The sequence below is a fragment of the Lygodium microphyllum genome, chromosome 11 (assembly GCF_053477565.2).
Source record: "Lygodium microphyllum isolate KBCC chromosome 11, Lygodium_microphyllum_v1.1.10, whole genome shotgun sequence".
Taxonomy (NCBI): Eukaryota; Viridiplantae; Streptophyta; class Polypodiopsida; order Schizaeales; family Lygodiaceae; genus Lygodium; species Lygodium microphyllum.
In genome coordinates, this window is record NC_141145.1 from 25631462 (window position 1) to 25644138 (window position 12677).

The following is a 12677-nucleotide window of genomic DNA, read 5'->3' on the forward strand; positions in this document are numbered from 1 at the left end:
AGACACAAGAGTTGGAGAGTAAGGTGAAGAGTATGTTCTTGATAATAACCGGATACCCTAAATTGGATCTCTTACACCTTATATACCCTGATTAGTGTGATCGGGTGTCTAATCCCTAGTTCCCATGTATCTCTCTCATTACACTCTTACAAGAAATGGAAATCAACAAATTTTATTATATCATACTATACTTTTATGAGATGTAAGTTTTTTCAATAAAAATATTAGTTGTTTGTCCATGGATTTGATACCAGAGTATTATAATACTTAATCTCAAATTTAGATAGATAGGTCTCATGAATTTCATCCATAGATCATGTGAAATTGTCAAATTGTAAGTGCACATTCTTTTTGGAAGAGTATAATTTTCTTTTACTTGTAAGAAATAGAAGTGAAAAAAGTTTATTATGTCATACTATGGTATTACGAGATGTAAGTTTTTTTAAATAAATGATGTTAGTTGTTTGCCCATGGATCTCATACTAGAGTGTTGCAATACTTAATCTCAAATTTAGATAGATGACAACACCTAGAAACAATGCCTAACATTGCAAAACTTTTTAGCAACATTGTATACAATTGACACATTGTTACCAACTTTTCACATTAATTTAATGCAGATGCGATCATAATTTTTTCTTTGGAGGACGTGTCTCTTTAGTCCGACAAGTGGAAAATCCTAGTTTGAAGGAGTTTTGTGCTAGAGGGTGGACTTAGGAAAATACCAAGTAGAATTCGATAGTTTTATCTCATTAGAAGGGATTATTTTCGATTAGTGGAACCATGAGTATTTGAGTTAATATGAGCAAAGGAGGGGAAACATTTTGATAATGTCAACCTCATAGGCAAAAATGCAAGAGAGGGTAGTCATATAATGAAGGTGGAAAAGTAGCTAAGATTTTAGCTTAACAAAAAAATATTATGTAAGAAAGGATGCTAGTTGAAAGAGAAGGGGGGGTGTTCTTCTATGTGTTATGGTTCTAAAGGTTAGGAAATGAGTTTTAAAAAAACCATAACTAAAAGAAAAAATGTTGCATGTGGATTTGAAGAGGTTATGATCAAGGAGAGGGCGTCCTTATCCTGGGAGGCGCATCATAGTGGGAGATGAAGAGAGGGAGAAGGGGAAAGACTAAGTGGAAGAGGAAGAGGAAAGGGAGAGGAAGTCCAAAAGCCAATTGGAGAAGAGGAAGGGGAGAATTTAGTGGAAGTTGAAGAGTCATGAGAAAGAGAGGAGGGGGTACCATCCTATAAAGAGAGAGAGAGAGAGAGCAAACTAAAGAAGGAGGAGGGCGCCATCATCAAGAAGGGGACAGTATCATCCTGAAGGAAGTGCCATCAATTCAAGCCATCCAAGCAAGAGGATTTGAAGAAACAATTGAAGTTGGAGAGAGCAAGAAGAGAGAATTGAAGCCCATGCCTATCCCATAGCCATTACCATGTCTTCTCCTTCTATCTCCATTTTGGAGCTTTTCTCTTCTCTTCTTTCTTAGTCATCTACATAAAACCATGGAGGCTAAGCTCGTAAGCTTGGACTTAATCAAGATTAAGTCTTAAAAGAGTTACAAGTGGCTATTTCCATGGCAACAATGCAATTGGCCAATTGATCTCTTGGGAGAGGGAAAATGATGAGCTCACCATTGGGAATGATTGGATAGACTCTTCTTGGCTGAACTACAAAGGACACGGCTCCCAAAGACGCAATTACGAATCTCGTACTTCACGTGAGTGCCTTAACTTGTTTAACATTAAAAAAAAGTAAATTTGCATAAATATTTCTTTAGTTTGAAATTCTTATAAAATGTCTTTGAACCTTAATTTCAACTCTAGATAGTTTTTAGAATTTATGTAGGTCTTATTTTTATTTAAAAAATAAAAAACGATTAAAAATACTTTGAAATAGCTTTAAAATGATATAGATAAATTTTTATAAAATATTTGGTTGAAGAATTATGAGATGTGATATTTTATTGATGAATTAGGTACTGTTGAAAGTATTTTTAAAATTTTTAGAATCTTTGAAATTTTTTTACTATATCTTTAAAATAAAAAATAGTTATTTTGGATGAACATTATATTTTTTTAAAATAAAAATCTTGTTTTTAATTCAATAAAAAATTAGGATCTTCTATAAAAAACCTAAGAATATAGTTTGGTTGTTTTATGAAAAGTTATTAGGGTTAGATAAAAAGAAAATTAATTTGATGTTATTTGTTTAAACATTATTAATATAAAATATAATGTGTCTAACTTTATGCGAATTAAAAGTGTTGACGAGGTATTAAGTTATATCAACATTGGAAAAAGAAAATTTCAAAAAAAAAAGATTTTATGGGATTGAGGGATGTTAGTTGATTTGATAATAAAAGGAATTAGAAAGAACTATAGGGTTTATGCTTTGAAGTTAATTCACGAAGGGATTGAAATCCTAGGGTTAGTATTTAAGTATCGAGTATAGAAATAGAGATGAGCAAGATTAATCAAACTTACTGAGTTTTTGATATTAAATTAGTTGTACTACTACAAACGAGTGTCGTAACTATTGAGGAAGGCTAGGATAAATCATAGAAATTAGTTATCAATATCACCTATTCAGTACAACAACTCCTAGGAGTTGGCTTGATAACCTGGTTAAAAGTGGCTTGGTCTTTGGTTGGTCATTTTTTGGTGCATTTGTCGGGGCCTCATGGATGTTCTTGAAGCTTTCAAGGCCACCCTGAAGTAGTTGATGTTTCTCTCTCAACTGCATTTTTGTTGATACTGGAGACTCTTTTGAATGGTGTAGTATATGTTGAAAATTGCATGGAGTACCAAGGAGGAATGAAGGCACTAAAGGCATCACACGCTGGTTCATGGAGCAAAATTTGCATTAAAAATGTAATATCAGAGAGGACTAAGTCAGAAGAAGGTGCGAGGCAGAAGGAAACACATACAACAAACATGCAAATATCGATTGAAGTTGAAAGGGAGGTGAGGAAGTGCAACCTTATCTACGTAGGGAAGTAGATTAAAGAAGCCAAAAAGTGGTTCGTCCACTTAGTCTTTTCCCCTTCTCCCTCTCTTCATCTCCCACTATGATGTGCCCCCCAAGATGAGGGCGCCCTCTCCTTGGTCATAACCTCTTCAAATCCATATGCAACATTTTTTCTTTTAGTTATAGTTTTTTTAAAACTCATTTTCTAACCTTTAGAACCATAACACATAGAAGAACACCCCCCCTTCTCTTTCAACTAGCATCCTCTCTTACATAATATTTTTTTGTTAAGCTAAAATGTTAGCTACTTTTCCACCTTCATTATACAACTACCCTCTCTTGCATTTTTGCCTATGAGGTTGCCATTATCAAAATGTTTCCCCTCCTTTGCTCATATTAACTCAAATACTCATGGTTCCACTAATCGAAAATAATCCCTTCTTATTAGATAAAACTATCGAATTCTACTTGGTATTTTCCTAAGTCCACCCTCTAGCACAAAACTCCTTCGAACTAGGATTTTCCACTTGCCGGACTACAAAGACACATCCTCCAAAGACGAAATTACGATCGCATCTGCATTAAATTAATGTGAAAAGTTGGTAACAATGTGTCAATTGTATACAATGTTGCTAAAAAGTTTTGCAATGTTAGGCATTGTTTCTAGGTGTTGTCAAAGACCCAAAAAATGACCAACTAAAGACCAAGCCACTTTTAGCCAGGTTGTCAAGCCAACTCCTAGGAGTTATTGCACTCAATAGGTGATATTGATAACTAATTTCTATGATTTATCCTAGCCTTCCTTAATAGTTACGACAGTCATTAGTAGTCCAACTAATTTAATATCGAAAACTTAGTAAGTTTGCTTAATCTTGCTCTTCATCTCTATTTCTATACTGGACACTTAAATACTAACCCTAGGATTTTAATCCCTTCGGGAATCAACTTCAATGCATAAACCCTATAGTTCTTTCTAATTCCTTTTATTATCAAATCAACTAACATCCCTCAATCCCATAAACTCTAATTTTTTTTAAAAAAAAATTTCTTTTTTCCATGTTGGTATAACTTAATACCTCGTCAACACTTTTAATTTGCATAAAGTTATACACATCATATTTTATATTAATAATGTGCAAACAGATAACATCCAATTAATTTTCTTTTTCTCTAACCCTAAGACCGTTTCATAAAAGAGCCAAAACTATATTCATAGATTTTCTATAGAATATCTTAATTTTTTGTTGAATTAAAAACATGATTTTTATCAAAAAATAATGTAATGTTCATCCAAAATAACTATTTTTTATTTTTAATATATAGTAAATATTTTTTCAAAATATTTAGAAAAAATTAAAAATACTTTTAACAATACATAATTTATAAAAAAATATCACATCTCATAATTATTTAACAAAATATTTTATAAAAATTTATCTATATAAGTTTTAAGCCATTTTAAAGCATTTTTAATAGTTTTTTATTTTTAAAATAAAAATAAGACCTTTATAAATCCTAAAAACTATCCAAATTTGAAATTGAGGTTCAAAAATATTTTTAAAAAATTCCAAACGAAAGGAATATTTATGCAAATTTACTTTTTTTATGTTAAATAAGTTAAGACACTTACGTAAAGTACGAGATTCGTAAATGCGTCTTTGGGAGCCGTACTCTTTTTAGTCCAGCCAAGGAGAGTCTATCCAATTGTTTCCAATAGTGAGCTCATCATTTTCCCTCTCCCAAGAGATCAATGGGCCAATTGCATTGTTTCCATGGAAATAGCCACTTGTAACTCTTTTAAGAGTTAATCTTGATTAAGTCCAAGCTTATGAGCTTAGCTTCCATGGTTTTATGTTGATGACTAAGAGAGAAGAGAAGAGAAAAGCTCCAAAATGGAGGTAGAAGGAGAAGACATGGTAATGGCTATAGGATAGGCATGGGCTTCAATTCTCTCTTCTTGCTCTCTCCAACTTCAATTGTTTCTTCAAATCCTCTTGCTTGGATAGCTTGAATTGATAGCACTTCCTTCAGGATGATAGTATCCCCTTCTTGATGATGGCGCCCTCCTCCCTCTTTAGTTTTCTCTCTCTCCCTCTTTATAGGATGGTACCCCTCTCCTCTCTTTCTCATGACTCCTGAACTTCCACTAACTCCTCCCCTTCCTCTTCTCCAATTGGCTTGTGGACTTCCTCTCCCTTTCCTCTTTCTCTTCCACTTAGTCTTTTCCCCTTCTCCCTCTCTTCGTCTCCCACTATGATGTGCCCCCGAGAATGAGGGCGCCCTCTCCTTGGTCATAATCTCTTCAAATACACATGCAACATTTCAAGAATGGGATACTATCATCCTGAAGAAAGCATCATCAATTAGACGAGGAAAGAGAGTGAAGAGGTTTTCAAGCCATCCAAGCTAGAGGATTTGAAGAAACAATTGTAGTTGGAGAGAGCAAGAAGAGAGAATTGAAGCCCATGCCTCTCCCATAGCCATTGCCATGTCTTCTCCTTCTACCTCCATTTTGGAGCTTTTCTCTTCTTTTCTCTCTTAGTCATTAACATAAAATCATGAAGGCTAAGCTCTTAAGGCAATTGACCAATGGATCTCTTGGGAGAGGAGAAATGATGAGCTCACTATTGGGAATGACTAGATAGACTCCCCTTAGCTGAACTGCAAAGGACACGGCTCCCAAAGACGCAATTACGATTCTTGTACTTCACGTAAGTGCCTTAACTTGTTTAACATAAAAAAAAGTAATTCCGAATAAAGATTTCTTTGGTTTGGAATTTTTATAAAATGTCTTTGAACCTTAATTTCATTTTTGGATAGTTTTTAGAATTAACGTAGGTTTAATTTTTATTTTAAAAAACAAAAAATCCATTAAAATTCATTAAAATGGCTTTAACAATGGCATATAATTTTTTTTTCAAAAATATTGGTTAAACAATTATGAGATGTGATATTTTTTGATGAATTATATACTGCTAGAAGTATTCAAAAAAAATTTTAAAACTTTGGGAAGATATTTACTATATCTTAAAAATTTAAAAAAATTATTTTTTATGAATATTTCATTATTTTTTGATTAAATCTCATTTTTAATTCAACAAAAAAGTATGATATTCTATAGAAAACCTAAGAATATAGTTGTGGATGTTTCAGGAAAATTTCTTGGGGTTAAGAAAAAAAGAAAATTGTATTCAATATTATTACTTTGAATATTATTAATATAAAATATGATGTGTCTAACTTTATGCAATTAAAAGTATTGACGGGGTATTAAGTTATACCAATGTTGGACAAGGGAAATGTCTTTAAAAGAAAATTAGAGTTTATGGGTTTAGAAATGTTAAGTTGATTTGATAATGAAGGGATTAAAATCCTAGGGTTAGTATTTTAGTGTTCAGAATAGAAATAGAGATGAAGTATAAGATTAAGTAAACTTATTGAGTTTTTTATATTAGATTAGTTGGACTACTATAAAGGAGTGTCATAATTATTGAGAAAGGCTAGACTAAATCATAGAAATTAAATACCAATATCACTTATTCAATGCAACAACTTCTAGGATTTGGCTTGACAACCTGGTTAAAAGTGGCTTGGTCTCTGGCCGGTCATTTTTTTGGTGCGTCTATCGAGAGCCAAGTGCACTCGAATGGGTGCTCAATCTCCCTAGGATATTAAAATCCTAGGTATTGATGAGTGAATATGAGGTCTCTTTTTTAAGAGACTATTTTTCGAATTTGCCCCAAAATTGCCAAAGGAGAATATTGAATCTAGTAAGAGACACAGACTTAGTAGAGGGGGGTAAATATTTTGGCCTGAAATTAACTATAGACGTAGAACAGTTATCTTCTTGGAGTTGGGGTTATAATGATTGCACACAAACCATAATTTTATTAGCAGCACACTTTGAACTAATAGATGCAGTGGAAATAAATGCAACTAGTTTATCGTACCACTTTGATTAGTATTATTGTAACACTTATCGAACTTTTAAAAGAGTGGTATGGGATGATGTGTTGCGTATCCAAGGGTTTACAAGTTACTTTCAACACAAAAGACGTTAGAGAGATTGCTGAAATTTTAGGCCTAATTCTTGAGCAAGAAGAAAAGTTGCCTTATGGAGAAATAGACCTAGAGTTACCAACCATTCTAAACCTTCTAAGCACGCATCCAAGAAAAAATTTAACTTTATAGCTTCAAACAAAACGTGTGAAATTTTGGAATATGATAGTAATAGCTATTTCATTAATAGTGGATGAATTTAGAGGAGAGAGAGAGACATCAAAATGAAGCTAGGGAATACACATCGCGACAGGAGGCTTGGTTATTAGAAAAGCTTGAGAGGGTGAATGCATTATTGAATCTGGGGATAGATGATGTGTCTAACTCAAATGTAGAACCTTTTAGGCCTAGTATATCATTCGATAGAACACCATCAAAGGGAAGTGAAGTAGACTCATATCACTGGGATCGAGTGGCCTCAGGCACCAGTAGTGTCACTGGGGAAAAGAGTAGCCAAAGTAGCGAAAATAGAGAGACTGAAGCTAATGCTAAAGTAGGGAGTATTGAACCACCCTTTGATTGGGATTTAGAGTTGAATTTTAGATTGTGCAAACTATTTAAGGAGCCTAAGGAACCTGCGTGGTTGGATATTACTCAAGATTTAGGGTTAGAGATATTATTTAGAGAAATAATGGCTCGTAATCCAGTTAAATTAGCTGATTTCATGCAATTTCGGGGATTGTGGGATGAGGATCCAGATACGCATTTGCAAAGATTTGAGGTGACCTGTGTTGCCAATGAGATAGTAGACGATGATAAAAAGATTCATATCTTCCCTGCAACATTAAAAGATGAGGCAGCAAGGCAGTACAGGAACCTAGATGCCCAACGTAAAGTGACTTATGTGGCCTTATCAAGAGAGTTCTTAGAAAAATTTCGACGACAAGGTTTCCAAGATAGACTAGCCCTTCAATTGGATTATTTGTCTTAAGGAAAAACCGAAAGTGTTGAACATTACATAAAACGTATGGAAACAATTATTCGAAATATGAATCCAGCTCCTGATGAGCCTACGCAAAAGCGTAAATGTATTGATGGGCTTAAACCAAAAGTTCATCAGTATGTTAGCCTACAATGGCCACCTACGTTGGCAGATGCCAAAATACATGCTAGGTGGTGGGAAGAATTGCAACTCAGCCAACAACGATGGAGGGACTTATTTAAAGAACCTTGGATGGAAATCCAAGCACTTTAAGTGAGATATCTAAGAATGTGTCTTATGTGACCGTTCCTTTAAATCCATTGGTAACGACAAATCCAAATGTATCGAGTGTACCCTTAAATCAGTACACTTATATTCCAACCTATATGATGCAAACATGAATGCCTTCTATGCCGCAAACTCAGTCCCCTCTTGATGAGGTGAAAGTAGCTGATATTATTGCAAAATCACTAGGAAATTTGAAGGAGGATATTATGAGTGTAGTACAAGCACCTTTGAAAGAAATTTATTCGATAACAACACAGTCTTCTAGTGCACAAAAATCCTCAAGTAGCTCAACTCCAAACCCACCAAGATCCAATATTTGGTGTGGTAAGTGTCATGGCTATGGCCATGTGGCTACAGAGTGTCCAATGCCTTCAAGACTAATGCCTGACCATCCACCGTTTTGTACCTTTTGCCTTAAGACAGGACATCTAGATATAAACTGTTGGCATAAGATAGGTCAAGAGCAACAACAAGCTCATTTAATGCAAACAAATTACAATTACATGGATCGTAATAATACAACTTATGCGATTAGACCACCTAATCAACCCTTTAGGCCGAGAGGATTGCCAACCCAAGATAGGCCCTTAGTACCTCGAAATAATTACAATACTAATGGAAATAGAGGAAGATATTCTCCTTTTTGGAGAAATAACGGTCCTTTTTGTAATCCAATGGGGCAAGGGGGACCACAAAGGCCTAGGGGCCCGATAATTTGTTATCCATGCCAACAGGAAAGTCATTTGGCTACATATTGTCCAAATGTGCATAAAAGTCAGGACTATACTTCTTTATGTAAGAGGTGCAGTGGCAAAGGACATCATGAAGAGGATTCCCTAAGTGAGGAGATAAACAACCTAATGACAAGGGTAAGAAAATTTTCAACAAACCCTCAACCTCATCCGCAAATTTGGTTGAAGTAGAAACAATAAGGCAAGAGAATGAAGTTAGGTCTAAATTTATACCCTGTAGGGTGACCTTTAAGGTTAACCCCATGATTGGTATGGTGACTAGAGCACAAAAGTAGCAACGAGAGGAGCAAGGTATGGAGGAAGAAATTTTACAATTAAAGGAAGCAGCGAAGGATAAATCTAAGGACATAGATCCTAATGTAGAGCTACCTAAGTCAGATTCTCCACAACATTCCTCTGGCCAATTATTATTACCTGTGCCTTTAGCAAATCCTAAAATTCAAGTGGGGATAGCTCCTTTTCCCGAAGGACTGATATTGATGGGACCTAAAATGGGCCGGCAGCACTGGCTATGGCACTAGCTGGACCTCATGCATACGACAGAGAACCCCACCACACAGCCTCGCGGGCTAGGAGCATCTAAAACTCACTTTACACTAAATGCTTATGGAGATTTTGCGTTTGTATCCAATATGTAGTCCAACGTTCACCTTCCCTTCTCCTCAGAGAGAGATCCCATAACATATAGGCATAATGCCTCGTAATACACACATAGGGAAGCACCTCTCCTGATTGCCGCGGCTCAACTGCGACTCTCCGACACCTCGGGGATTAGCCCCAAGATGCATTGCTAACACATATAACATTCACACAAACTCCACTCTTTCATAATTTAGCATTCCAAGAAAATTTTGATTTGCCTCACAAAACTTTCCCCAACGGAAGCACCCGTCTAACCGACTTAGGTTTCCTGTCCTCTCAGTGTTGGTCAAAGTTTATCAATCAATTGCAATGCATTCCAGGAGATACCACGTGGCATGCTTGATGCAAGGTGTATGACGATTGTGCACAATCATTTTATGATTAAAAAACTAGCCATGTGAGGTACGAAAAACAACCCTTTTATGAATTTTAACTAAGCGTTACGTGCTACGCTGCTTTAGGGACTAGCACCGAAACTTCCGTGCTACTACTCGCCTACATTTAATTATGGAACGAATGCTATGCACAAGAGGGAAATCAGAATTTGTATCTTTTCAGCAATTAGATCATTGCACAAACTTCATTCCCCCCTCACCCTTTAGGTATTGTTGCATTGCATAGGTGTAAATGGTTGTTTTGTATTATTTTTGTATGTAAAAAATAATAAAAACTTAGTATAACACAAAGGACGAGGCCAAACTGAGGCTTGACCTATTGAGATATCGAGCTCCACTCGTGATATGCCAGGGTGACCATTGTGCATTTATGTCACCAACTTGTCAGTTGCAGATGTGATTGGTATACCGCCCATGAATAATAGCTAGATGACAGTTATCCTTATCTACTCTAGTTCGTGGCTCAGTTAGTATGCCACCTTAGTTAGTTGAGTTTGGTTTGAGACCCATATATAGGGTTCTTCTATTTCTATGTACTAGAGTCCTTTTTGGCTTACACAACTAAGAAGAGGAAAACTGTTTTCAGCCTCCACCTTTGTATGTATTCCCCCATTGTGCAAGCAAGAAAGCTACAAGTGAGTCTCCTTCCTTCTCTCCCACAATCTTGACATTGTATCAGAGCCTTGTTCGTGGTAAGGAGCTCAAGAAAGCAAGCCAAGCTCGCGGTGTTCTGGTAAGAGGAGCAGTGTTGCTTTCATTTTCTATTTTGGGAGCAAATCTCTGCAGGTAGCACAGCCGGAAATTGCAAGAGTGCATTGTCTCAGGTTGAGACGCCCTTTGCAGTGAAGCAAGAGGGTAGTATATGCTGCGGGCAAGGGCTTTAGCCCTTGGTGACCCTGTTTTTTTTATTTGAGGCCATTTCGGGGCCTGTTTTGGAGGCGGAAGTTTTCTGCACGCACTCAGGAAAAGGCCTTGTTTTATGCTGTGCGACCACTGTTCTACAGGTTGGTGAAAAGTTACCATAGAAATTGCATCATATGCTTGTGTGCAGAGACATTGGGAGTAACAGAATCAACCTTGTTTCCTGTTTATGCAAAATCGTCACTAGGAAGTGACTGTGTGGTCAAATACCAATTTCGCCAGTTTTGTAGATTTGCCCTTGTGAGCGTGAAGCTGTGTTTTTTGCAGTGACAGAATTTTTTGCAGTATTCTGTAATGGCGTCTGATTCTCTTTCACAGATTGTAACTGAAAAGCTTGACAAGAACAACTTCCAAGCATGGAAGTTTAGAATAACGAATTTCCTTATGGGAAAAGGATATTGGAAATTTGTTGCAGGAAATGAAGAAGAACCAGTTCTTCCTGATGTTCCCAATCAATAGCAAATGCAAGCATTCAAAGCATGGAATGAGAGAGCCAGGAAAGTTATGTACTGGCTGTCTATCAGTATTTCAGACTCTATGATTGTGCATATTCAGGATGCAAGTACGCCAAAGGAGACATGGGATACTTTGTCAAAAATGTATAGCATAAATACGCAAGCCATGAAAATGCAGCTCAAGCAAGAGTTGCATAATGTGCAAAGAGAAAGTATGAGCATCAATGACTACCACATGAAGGTGAAGAAGATTGCAGATGCACTTGCTTCCATTGGGTCGCCAGTGGAAGATGATGATTTAGTTTCTGTGACCTTGAATGGTCTAGGAAAGGATTATGCACAGTTTCGGACATCCATTTCAGTTCGTGAAAGATTTCATGATTTTGAGGAGTTGATTGCTCTTCTAATTTCTGAGGAGCAAAGAAATGGTGGTGCATCTTCTTCAGGAGGAACTTCAAAAGAAACTGTATTCTATTCAAATGCTGGAAGAGGTAGAGGCAGAGGTAGAGGAGGCCGATTTGGAGGCCGTGGGTAGAAATCAGAATATACAACAGACTCAAGAAAACCAGTCCTATGTAGGAAGACGTGGTAACTCTAGAGGCAGGGGGAGCCAAAGAGGTCGTGGTGGATGGCAAAGAGGCCAAAATGCAAACATTAATGTTGAATGCTACTACTGTGGTAAAATGGGTCATATGGCTAAAGACTGCTATAAAAAGAAGAATGACATCATGAATGGGAAATTGCAACAAGGAAATTATGCATCTTCTAGTAGACAGGGTGATGACAGAAATGAGCATTTGTTTATGGTGCAGCACATGAACAATTCTGTGACAAGTGCAGAAGAAAGCAACGAAGTGTGGTATGTTGACTCAGGTGCATCAAACCACATGACATGTCATGCAGAATGGATGCAGGATGCAAGAAAAATGGAAAAACCAGGATTTATGGAGACTGGTGATGATACTGCACATCCTATTGTGCATATTGGAAAAATTCCTTTGTCTATGCAGGATGGGAAAAAGAAATACCTGTCAGATGTATTTCATGTCCCGAATATCACCAAGAATCTGGTTTCTGTTAGTCAAATGGTTGAGTAGGGCTTGAAGGTCAGATTTAATCCTCATGGATGCTTTGTTGAGGATATGAAAAATAAAGGTCGCTTGATAGCAAAAGGAAAGAAGAAGGGTAGAATGTTTACATTGGATGCAGACATGCCTGAATTGAGTGCAGCAATGTTTGCACATGGGACCGGTGTAGTTGCAGATATTGATA